Below are 12,276 nucleotides of genomic sequence, written 5' to 3' on the forward strand. Positions count from 1 at the left end.
GATATGGGAATCTGAGGGGTGCCTGCGTGACGCAATGACGAGAGAGGAACCGCTCTGGGATAAAGCGAGTTTGCGGGAGAAAACCAGAGAGGCGAGACGAGAGACAAAGGAAGGAGAAGGAGGAGGCTGTGGAGGAGCGTGTGCCAAAGCAGGGTTTTTTCCTTCTTCTTCTTCCCGAAAGCACCCCGGAAGACCCAGGCTTGATCCCCTGCCTCTCGTCTCCTGGGACTCTGTCAAGATCCTAACTAGCTGGAGTCTTCCGTTACGGTGGCTGGGTGCTGTGGTTTAGCACTCAGCACTGCTCCGGGCCCTGGAGCATCGATCAGACAGCACTCTCATTACAAACTCTCGCTATGCTAATTGAGGCCCAGATCAATGAGCACGAGCGTCATTACTTAGCAGAGGCAGGAGAGCAAAAGGTCCGTCATCATTCCTCCCCAAAATACCGCACCATGCTTCAGGTCCGACCCAGTGGCCCTCGTCATTTCCCAGTTGTGGAGATGGAACTGTAATGGATTTGATGGACCGGAACGGCGGGATAACATTTCAAAGTCTACTTTTATAGAAGGTGCGTTTAAGAAACCAGCCCAGATCTGGTTGAACCAGTCCTGGGTTGTAGACAGTGGAGACAGAGCTTCGTCAGCAGAGCTGTCAGAGGGCTCTTCTAGAGGGCCCAGAGCAGACATGCCAGGTGTGTCAGTCAGGGTGTTCCTTGGTACATAGCTAAGAGGGGTGTTGGAGGGTCAGGTGACCAGGTTTCCAAGAATAGTGAGATCCATCAACAGTGGATCAGAGTTTACAACCTCCTTCCTGCCTGCCTGTCTGTCTGTCGACCTGCCTGCCTGTCGACCTGCCTGCCTGTCGACCTGCCTGTCTGTCTCTCTCTCGACCTGCCTGCCTGCCTGTCGACCTGTCTGTTTGTCTCTCTGTCGACCTGCCTGTCTGTCTCTCTGTCGACCTGCCTGTCGACCTGCCTGTCTTGTCTCTCTGTCGACCTGCCTGCCTGCCTGTCGACCTGCCTGTCTGTGTGTCTGTCAACATGCCTGTCTGCCTGTCGACCTGCCTGTCTGTGTGTCTGTCAACATGCCTGCCTGTCTGTCTGTCTCGTTGCAGATGTAGCAGTGAGATCAAAACTAATGATGATGCTTTCGAGAACCCTACCACTCCCCGAGAAACACACAGCGATGAATTCATTCCAAGCTCCTGTGCATCTTGATTGAGGTTATGTTATACAATCAGTCTGCCACACACCAGAAAGTGTGTGAGTGTTGAAAAGTGTGTGTGTGGGTGTGTTTGGGAAAGTGTGTGTGTGTGTGTTCAGTGTGCGGCACGTACATCCTCTGCATACTTCCTAATACCAACACATTGGAATTCCACTCAGGAAATGACTAGGTGTTGGGTGCCTCTGTGTGTGTGTGTGTACATTTTTGGTTTTTCATCTCCAGGGGACCAGCTCCATAACAAGCCATTCAACTTTAGTCACGTGACACACAAACACATCACAGTAGAAAAGCCAGCTTCCTGCGGACAAGACACACACACACAGGCACACAGGACTGCAGTCTTAAGCTGCAGGGGAGCGAGCTGACCTCCACAAAGACATCTCTGTCCTACAGGCTCCTAAACACCCCCTCTGTCCCCCGGCGCACACACACACTGCACACTCATTCCTACACGCACACACATTTTTAGAACTGAAAGTGTGGGACTGGGGCTCAGAGGACCTCTTTATTGACCTGCCCCCCTCCCCTCTCTCTGTCCTCCGAGAGGCCGGCTAGCTAGAGCCTCATAAATTACAACCAGCAGTGCAGGAGCCTCGACGTTTACCTTCAACACTGTTCTTGTCTGTCAGAGCCTTTCCCCCCGCACCTCCTCTCCCTTAGCCTGGCCCTCTACCGTCCTCCTCTCCTCCCCTCCTCCCCTCCTCCTCTCCTCCTCTCCTCCTTTCCTCCTCTCCTCCTTTCCTCCTCTCCTCCTTTCCTACTCTGATCCTGTCCCTCTCTTCTCCTCTCCCCGTCTCTCTGAAAATCAAATTCCCACTTTGAACCATAAGCCCATTAGTCAACAGAAGCACACTGGGCTTGTGCACATGTACGTGCGTGTGCAATTAAAATCTCACACCAGCCGGCTGGTTGGCTTGGCAACCCTGTGGGACAGATATGGGGGTTCTTTTTAATCTACTTCTGACCAACAGGAAATCAATGAATAACATAAATAAAACAGAAGTAGTAAACCGTGAGAGAGAGAGAGAGAGAGAGAGAGAGAGAGAGAGAGAGAGAGAGAGAGAGAAAGAGAGAGAGAGAGAGAGAGCTAAAAAGGTGCTCTGGGCTCTGAGGGGATTCTGGTCTGTCTGACTGAGCTATCCATCACAATGACCTGCTATCCAACCAGCATTTGCACACACACACACACACACACACACGCACTTACACACACAGCAACTCTTAAACAAGGCCAAGGATTTGGGAAACAAAAAAGAAACAGACAGAGAAACAAAGTCTCACTTTAGGCTTCATTGCTCCTACAACACAATCTGGGCCATACCCAATTATCTTACTCCTTCCGTTGCCATGGCGACGTCCTGCCTCTCCACAGCAGACACACAGGCGAGAGTTTTGGAACGGGTGAAAATTCACCCTTGCCTTGTGCGAGAGAGAGTGTGTGTGTGCGTGTGTATGTGTGTGTGTGAGTGTGTGTGTGTGAGAATGCGAGCGCAGGCAGGCGGAAGTGGTCCTGGAAGAGTGGGGGCTGACTTTCAACCTCCCACTCGTGTCTTCCAAAGAGCTGGGATGTCGTCAGGACTTGGTCCTGTATATCTACTATCACTGATCCCTACTATCTGCAGCCACCATCACACCACCACAAAGACAACAGCAACAAGAGATAGGGAGATAGTCAGTAGGTCGGTGAGATGGAGGATGGGACTGAGTGAGAAAAGGTGAAGAAGAAGGATCATTAAGACAGACGAAAGAGAGAGCGAGAGAGAGAGATAGACATGAAGAGGGAGGGGAAAGAGACAGAGAGGCAGAAAGAAAGACAGAGAAAGGGAGGGGAAAGAGATCGAGAGAGGCAGAGAGAGAGAGACAGAGGGAGGGACAGAGAGAGAGAGAGAGAGACAGAGAGAGACAGAGAGAGAGAGCGAGAGAGAAAGAGAGAGAGAGAGAGAGAGAGAGAGAGAGAGAGAGAGAGAGAGAGAGAGAGAGAGAGGGCGAGAGGGAGAGAGATACGTCTCCTGGGACTGCACCATCCTTCTGCTGCCTTTGTAAACAGGACAGAAGAAGCTGACAGAGACAGATCTGGGTGTGCATGCATGTGCGTGTGTGCGCGCATACCTGTGTGTGTGTGTGCACAATGTGCACGTGTGTGTGTGTGCTTGCCGCAGCACCATGTGTCACCTTGCTCTGCCAGCGAACTCAAGGTTGAGATGTCACACTCCACACACCGTGCGTGCAGGCGAGGATGACAAGAACGATAAGACAACAGCCATCAATACGCCCTTCTCCTTCAACCCAAATAAGCATCCAAAGGCTCGCTCTCTCTCTCTCTCTTTCCCTCTCTCTCCCTTTGCATTTTCCTCTTTCTGTCCCTCCACCACCTATCCCGTCTCTCCTCCCTCCGTTCTCTTTCCCCCTCTCCCACCTCCCTCTCTCCATCCACCCCTCCCATCCGTCATCATTAGGAGGTAGATAGATGACCTGTCCACAGCCTAGCACCCCACCCCAACGCCCCCCCTCCACCCCCCACCCCCTCCCACCCCTCCAGAGCTGAAGGGAAGGGGGGGGGAATGGAGGAGGAGAGAATGGGAGGAGGGCGTGAGGACAGCTATTGTCTCCGTCTGTTAATATGTAAAAATAACCATTCTGCTGAAGGCAAAGTGGGTCGCGGAATTCCCATGGAGCCCCACAGAGAAAGGAGGAAGAGGCAGAGGGGGGAGAGACCAGGTAGTCTGCTGCCGTCGTCCCTGCCACCTCCCTTCTGACTGATCTACCTACCATCTCTAGTTGTCTCTCGTCTTCCCACTTCCCCTCCCCCTCGCTCACATCCCATCACCTTCACTCACCTCTGTCTGAGGGGCTCCTGGTTTTGGGATGTCAGCTAAGTTAAAGTTTGCACGTGTTCCGCTCGCCCCGACCACAGGCAGGTGGGGAAGTAGACAAGAGGGACATCCCAGAGGGAGACCTGTACCGCATGGCTGGCATGGGTTCGAATCCGGCCCGGGCCTCTGGCTCCAAGTCATCACCTCTCTCTCTCCCTCCCAGCATTTCCTGTCCTCTCCAAACACACTATGTCAGAAATAAAAATTAAAGGCAGAAATGCCACACAAAAAACTCAATAAACGGCCACACTAGCCTGGTACTAAGCCGGCTAACCGCTAGGTGCTTCCTGACCACAAAGGATTAACCTCGGGTGACTGGGCTGTGGGGCTGAAATAGGCCTGCTGGCCGAAGGAGTGCACAAATAGCAGGAGCTGACTGGGCCATATATGCAAGGTGAGGGAGAGAGGGAAGACTAGCTGGAGGGGGCCGGGGAGAGGGGGGTGGAGGGAGAGAGAGGAAAGGGAGGGAGGGAGGGAGGGCAGGACAGATACTCCAGTTCCTCCCCTGCTGCTCCAGGCCAAACACTCAGGTAATACCAGGTGGTAAACAACAGCTGTGTGTGTGTGTTGTTGTAGATAAAGCTTCTCCATGATACAGAGGGATAATATAGTATAAAGCAAATCCACAACTCACGGAGATAGAGACGGGGATAGGCCTAAATATGGGGGTGGGGGGCGAAGAGAAAAAAAGAGAAGAAACTGAATTACCTAGAAAAGCATGGTAGAATCCAATTAGTTTCTTCTTGATAACATCCCTATTATTCAGCGATAAACATATGACTACAACTCCCATGAGCCCTTGTCCCGGGAGGCTGAGCCATGTGATTGGCCAATTCAACCTGATTTATAGTAATAGGGTGGATGTAAGCCGAGAAAAGCAACAGACGCAAATCTATCCGAACATGACAGAATTAGACACACAAATGCTGCCGGGCCAGGAACACACCCTGGCTGTCTCGCTGGCTTGAATCACACACACAGCAAAGTGTCATACACATTCTCTACCTCTCACAGACGTTCTACTTGGAGGGGGGAGGGGGTAGGGGGGGGGGTGTTGAGGAGAGGAAGGATGAAGATGGAGGATAGATAAAGGTGGGGGGCTGGTGGATGAGTGGTGCCGAGTGTGGGCTGCATAAGGGGCTCCCAGACCCTGGGGATCGCGGGGGTAGATGGACCTGCCGCTGGCTGTCGCCACAGCGATCTTGGGATCTATCCAATTACACACTGGCCTTAGGGATTAGCCTGCTGGGGTGTGCTGGGAAATGTAGTTCTGAGCTCAGCTGAATCATGTCTCTCTGCCTATCTTCTCATTCTAAGCTATTTCACTGTTCTCTATCTCTTTCTACACCTCTATCTTTCCAGACAACATCTGTTTCTCTCTCTTCAGTCCTCCATCTCTCAGAGAAATAAACAAAGCATGTATGAGACATAAGGAATAAGAAAACATGGATATCTTGACAAGACACTCAGCCCGGGAGCAGCAAGACATGTCTGCCTGCCTAGTTGTCTATCACGTGTCTGCTGGACTGAGACGGCTGGCTGGATGGCTCTAAGAGATCTCTGGAGGGATATGGCGCGAGCGTGAACACACGCACTGGTTAGCACGCCTGGCCTGTTCCCCAAGCCCCTCCACTCCAGCCGTCTGTTCCGGAGTCTGACTGTGACCCGGAAACAGCAACGCTCCCAACCAGCCTGGGGCCACCGCTGAGGAGCAAGGTGTCTGGAGGAGCAGGGTGTCTGGAGGAGCAGGGTGTCTGGAGGAGCAAGGTGTCTGGAGGAGCAGGGTGTCTGGAGGAGCAGGGTGTCTGGAGGAGCAGGGTGTCTGGAGGAGCAAGGTGTCTGGAGGAGCAAGGTGTCTGGAGGAGCAGGGTGTCTGGAGGAGCAGGGTGTCTGGAGGAGCAGGGTGTCTGGAGGAGCAGGGTGTCTGGAGGAGCAAGGTGTCTGGAGGAGCAGGGTGTCTGGAGGAGCAGGGTGTCTGGAGGAGCAAGGTGTCTGGAGGAGCAGGGTGTCTGGAGGAGCAGGGTGTCTGGAGGAGCAGGGTGTCTGGAGGAGCAAGGTGTCTGGAGGAGCAGGGTGTCTGGAGGAGCAGGGTGTCTGGAGGAGCAAGGTGTCTGGAGGAGCAGGGTGTCTGGAGGAGCAGGGTGTCTGGAGGAGCAGGGTGTCTGGAGGAGCAGGGTGTCTGGAGGAGCAAGGTGTCTGGAGGAGCAGGGTGTCTGGAGGAGCAGGGTGTCTGGAGGAGCAAGGTGTCTGGAGGAGCAAGGTGTCTGGAGGAGCAGGGGGATGGCACGCTTAAAGCCCTGTGTGTGTGGGTGTGCGTGGGTGTGTGTGCGGAGTCAGGTGGCTGAGCGGTTAGGGAGTCGGGCTAGTAATCTGAAGGTTACCGGTTCGATTCCCGGCTGTGCCAAATGACGTTGTGTTGGGCAAGGCATTTCACCCTACTTGCCTCGGGGGGAATGTCCCTGTTAACACATTTCCATTATTGGATACCTGTATGTGTGCTCTCTTTCTGTGGGAGCACACGTACAGTATAGCCTCTCTCTCTTTCTCTCTCATCTCACCCACACACACACTCACAGAAACACACACACCCTCTCTTATCCACACACAGTGTCAGAGATAGGATCCAACCAGACTGACTTTATCAATATTCCAAGTCTTTTTCCCCAACATCCATGCACTAAGGTGGGTTCATATAATCGTACCACCACTGTGCGGCAATCACAGGATCACGCTCTAATTGGTTCATTCTCCCAGCCGGAGGGCAGCAGAAGTGAGCCGTATCACACACATTTGAGCTCAAACAAACACACAACATAAACCACCACAGGCAAACCAACCTCAAACACACATCAATACACTAAACAGTGAAAAATATGCACACACACTACGGCAAACACTAAAGTAACTTCTCCACAAAAACACACCTCTCACACAAACACACGCTTCCACCTCCTAAATCCCTAGTAAATCAGCTGTATCTGCTTTATTAAATCAAGGCCAGTATGAGATTAGATCCAGACCAGCAGCTATGATTATCTCCCTCAGTAATTACTGCACCAACATCAAGGCAGCATATTCATCTCTATAAATGGTCAACAGGTCAGCTTAGTCAATACACAACACACACAAACACACCAAATGTAATACATATCCCCTTGGCATAGATGCATAATTTAAAAAAACAGTCTCAAACCTGTCTCAGTAGATAAAAATATGTCAAATTTTATAGGCGGCAGGTATTTCACTGTTAATTAACAACCTTAGGGCTAGCGTATAAACACGACATATTGAAATATTACTGTAAGTATAAGTTGTACGACATACTACGCAGATATTTGACACGACAGGCAAACAAAGCAGCATAAGATGTGACAGACCGAGAGGAAGGACACACACACACACCACGCACACACACCACACACACACCACATACACACACCACACACACACCACACACACACACATCACACACACGATGCACACACGGTGCACACATCCTTCACCAAAGTGAGAGGGTGGTGTGGAGGGGATGGGGAGGTGGAGGGTGGGTGTGGGGGTGGTGTTTCACTCCCCTCCACACCCACCCGATCCCATCTGCAGAAAAACATCTCTCCAGACATTCATTAGCAGCAAAGATAAAACGTCTAATTTACGAGTCGTCGCCGCCGTCTCTGTCGACGCTCGGTAGCAGAGCAGATCTGAATGGGAGTCGCTCTCAGAGCCGCTAGTGTGTCAGTACTGACACTGCCTCTCTGCCGTGGTCGTGCACTTTGGGGAGCAGTGCACTTTGCTTCAATCTGGTTTCAATTTGGTTTTAATTAGTCTTGTTAAGTACAATGACGAGCAGTTGGTTTGTTTGCCCCGGCCGGGTCAGGGTTCGTTTCAAGCCGCGTGTGTGTGCAGTGGTCCCGCTCCATCAGTATAGGAGACCTTACATGGCCATTCATACCCAGGCCTGCTTAAGATCTGGTGTGTATGTGTGTGTGTTTTCCTCTGCTATGTCAGTTACCATTGCTGGTGTTCGTTTGTATACCCGGTGTTTATACTGCCGAACACAAGGTCTGTTTCCACACTGCCTCCGGCTGGCTGTGCTGCCGAGAGACAGTGTCACTGAGTGTGCGTGTGTCTCCTGTGACTTACATTCAAACTACGCACAACAGTGATACCAACTTCCCTTTCTACATGGTACACAATTTAACCTGATCTGGGGAACTGATTGGTTAAACGTTGAGAGCAAGCTCTGTGATTGGTTAGTCCTAGCTGTCTCAGGTTTCTGGTTCCGTATTTTACACACACACACACACTAGTGACACAAAACACATCACACACATCTCGCCAATGCCTGCATCCATATGTGGAAATCTAACTAATTTAGTTGGATAAATAAATACAACAGGTAATATACTGTATCTGATATGCCTAAATTGTCCTAGAACAAAGGCTACTGGTTCTGTGTGAATGTTTGTGTGTGTGTGTGTGCGTGCGTGTGTGTATGTGCGTACATGTGTGTGTGTGTATGTGCGTACATGTGTGTGTGTGCACTGCAGAAGGAAGCTGATCTGGAGAGGGAATAGCTCATATCACACCCGACGTTCCCATTTCCTCTCACCACATCCAGGAATAGATCACCAGAGAGAAAGAGAGAGAGAGAGAGAGAGAGAGAGAGAGAGAGAGAGAGAGAGAGAGAGAGAGAGAGAGAGAGAGAGATAGAGAGAGAGAGAGAGAGAGAGAGAGAGACAGAGAGACAGAGAGAGACCCATTGCCTCCTCAGTCACAAAGATAAAAGGTAAATTATCCAATTTCTGCTTATTTTATCTACTAAAGTTCCTCTCTCTCACACACACTCACAAACACACACTACTAACCAAAACATATCTAATTTCTCTGTGTCTCATCTCACCTGATCTGAAGATGTAGAAAGAATGTGTGGTGTGGTGTTCTTATGATTTTATATTCTATTATTCAATTCTATTTACAAAACCTGGGACAAAACAAAAGGCAGACTGTGTGTGCGTGTGCATGTGTGTGCTGGTGTTCCTTAAATCACCTTAATCCCAGCTATCCAGAGACGTGGGTAAACTAAGCCATTGGCAGGAATCCTCCAGTCACCTGCTGCTGTGTGCGCTCCTCACCACCGCAGTGCAAAGTGAGCGGCTGCAGCGGTGCAGTGCTGCCCTGTGACGCTGAAACAAGTGCCCCCCACCTCCACTTCCCCTTCCCTTCCTCTGCAGAGGGCCGTTGATATAGCCACACAGCCATTGGCAGCAGACTGCCAGCTGTAGGGTGAATTAGGTAGCAAACATGCAGATTATAAATCATTCACGTGTTTACGATAGGAGTGCCAGAGTACAGCCGACTATACTGTATTCGGTTGCCACACACACAGACTAAACCCGTCACACAAACCCACAAAACAAAAACACACAAACCCACACAATCAAACACGACACACACACACAGTCAGTAGCCTACAGTGTACTCCCTTTCACTTCTTTATTTACCACAGGAAATGTGGTACACTAGGCCAGCGTAGTCAAACCACATTGACTATACCAAGATTTGTTTAACAGGGATCTGAGCATGATTAACTAGGCCAGAGTAAGTATTCAGCTTCAGTGTATGTTACTGTCACTGCAAAGGAAGCAAAAGGCGAGAGGTTAGAGTGAGAGGACCGTGTGAACCCTAACCTCTGACCCCCCTCTAGCACACTGCCTCCATTTAGCTGCATGGATATGGGGTCGTCACAGGCAGCAGCAGTATAGCTATCTCAGCTGTTAAAGTAGAGCCTCATTTGGTTCAGACACAACACAGCCAACCAGGTGAGCGGGCTATCCCTCAAAGTGTGTGTATGAAACATTACATTGTATTTTATATGGAGAATTTTTTTTAAATCTAAAAGCTGTTTAAAGTCCTGTGTAGTGAGGTCCACAAGACCACACGGAGCCAACATCTTGCCACACCTGAAGAGTGATTCAATCACATCAGAATCAGCCCTTGTGACACCCTCAGTATGCTGATTACCCACCAAACGCCGATGCAAAGGAACCATAGAATGGGGGGGGGGGCCTCCCCAATCTACCTAATCAGCCCTCCTGCTAGCTTGCAAGCTTCAAAGGGCCTGATTTAGACAACACGTCTCCAGCGACCATTTGCTATCCGTTTCGGCGGCGATTTGAACAAAGAACATACCTTGATCAGAACTTTTGAGGAAAGTGCTTGAGACTTCACCTTTACCACAAGAGTACAAGGTGGAGAATTATGAGAGGGATATTTGTGTTATGTTTGTTACTTTGTTTTAATGTTGTGTTCACTGAAATCTTGATTCTAGTAACAACTCCTTCTTCCTGAAAGATAACCACGTCATTCTTGGTATCTACACGAAGCTATCATAATAAAACAATCATTCAACTATATTTTGTAACTGTACCAAGATGTCCAGAACAATATTTGAACCATCGAATGAACCAGCCAAAGATCAGATCACACCTTTGGTAGGTGTGAAGGAAGAAGGGGGGAGTTGAGAACCCAGCTTCCCCCAATCCACATCTGACCCCAGACGGGTCCTCCCTCGAACTGTATAAAGCCCTAAGATGACCATCAATCTCTGACTCCAGCGAAACCGACCATGGCATGAACGCCATCAGGATTGGCGTTCCAAAGGACGTCGCCAAGCTTCTCCTGAGATTCAACTTCATAGTGAACGCGTCACTATCGGGACGTTTCAACAGGAGAACCAAAAACGCAATTCCAAATGCGACTTCACTGAGATCCCGCAGACTCAGTCACATGACCCAGCGCAGCCGCGCTGTGACTTCAGATTCTTCAAATGGACCTTTGGCGCAAACCGCCCTCAACATCATTGATCAACCCCTGATCAAACGTAACTATGGCTAACGCTCTTTCCTCCTCGACATGGCATTGGCGTGAGCTCTGTTTATGATTTGTAAGGATGTAATCACTGACTGTACAATTTCTGCCTTTCTTTAAGCTAGACCATTTCATTCTGTTCATTGAAACCAATCTCTCATATCAAACCCATAATCCAACTTTTCATAAGATCTGTTTACCTTACTTGAATAAATTCATTGTAAAGATATTTTGACGTGCGTGTTCACTGATGTTACGATTGGCTCTACTCTTAGAACGAATTCATTCCTTAAGATTAGACTGATTATTACGAAGGCTATTATTTAAATATTATTCAATAAGGTTTCCTCTATCCCTTTAACAATAAGAGGTGGTGCCCCCAAGAACTACATACTTTATTATAAATTAAGTATTGCTAATCTTAAACGAGCAAACCCCGCTACACCTGTAAATAGCCTAATCCTGGCCGTTTAGAAACAAGAAAACAACTTCTGTGTCACACAGGAGGAGAGAGAGATAGAGAGATAGAGAGAGAGAGAGAGAGAGAGAGAGAGAGAGAGAGAGAGAGAGAGAGAGAGAGAGGGGGGGTGGAGCGAGTGAGTGAGTGAGTGAGAGGGGGAGATAGAGAGTGAGGGAGGGGGGAGAGGGAGAGAGACAGAGAGAGAGAGAGAGAGAGAGAGAGAGGGGGGGGGGGAGAGAGAGAGAGTTATGAGGAAGAGATGAGCTGACAAAACTCTGAATGAGGAAATACGACCGAATAAGTGTGTAGTTTCGCTCTTCGTTCCCTATAGCTTTAGAAATGTCAAAAACACCACAAAAACGAACCATCACACCCGGACAAAAACACCGTGGCCTCCCTGACAAAGCATTCAAAAAAATCTTTATCGGTCCGCTAATGTAAAATATTCCGAAGATTGGCCCTATCTATGAACATGACATTAAATGGCTTTCCTTAACAACACTAGACAATCGTTCGCGTCCAAGTTTAATTACGATGACTGCGGTATGTTTGTGAGGTTTAACCATCAGCTGGCTGTTGGTGTACTGTAGGCTATGACTCGAGGTTGAGAAGCTCTAGCCTACTCAGCAGTGTGCGGAAGTACACGCACCTGCTTTAAACGAACAACCTCGGACATCATGTCACCGTCTAATTGGTTCATATGTGAATAACCACAGCAAATAAAGTGAATTACTGCAACTTGCAAAATAGCGTTAGGTAGGCCTCCAATTTCGTTATAGCCTGTGTGAGTAGGCTACGACTGTGAAGAAAGAGATTCGTTTGCTATTATTTCCCTTAGTGTCAGTAATGGTTT

The sequence above is a fragment of the Osmerus eperlanus genome, chromosome 14 (assembly GCF_963692335.1).
Source record: "Osmerus eperlanus chromosome 14, fOsmEpe2.1, whole genome shotgun sequence".
Taxonomy (NCBI): Eukaryota; Metazoa; Chordata; class Actinopteri; order Osmeriformes; family Osmeridae; genus Osmerus; species Osmerus eperlanus.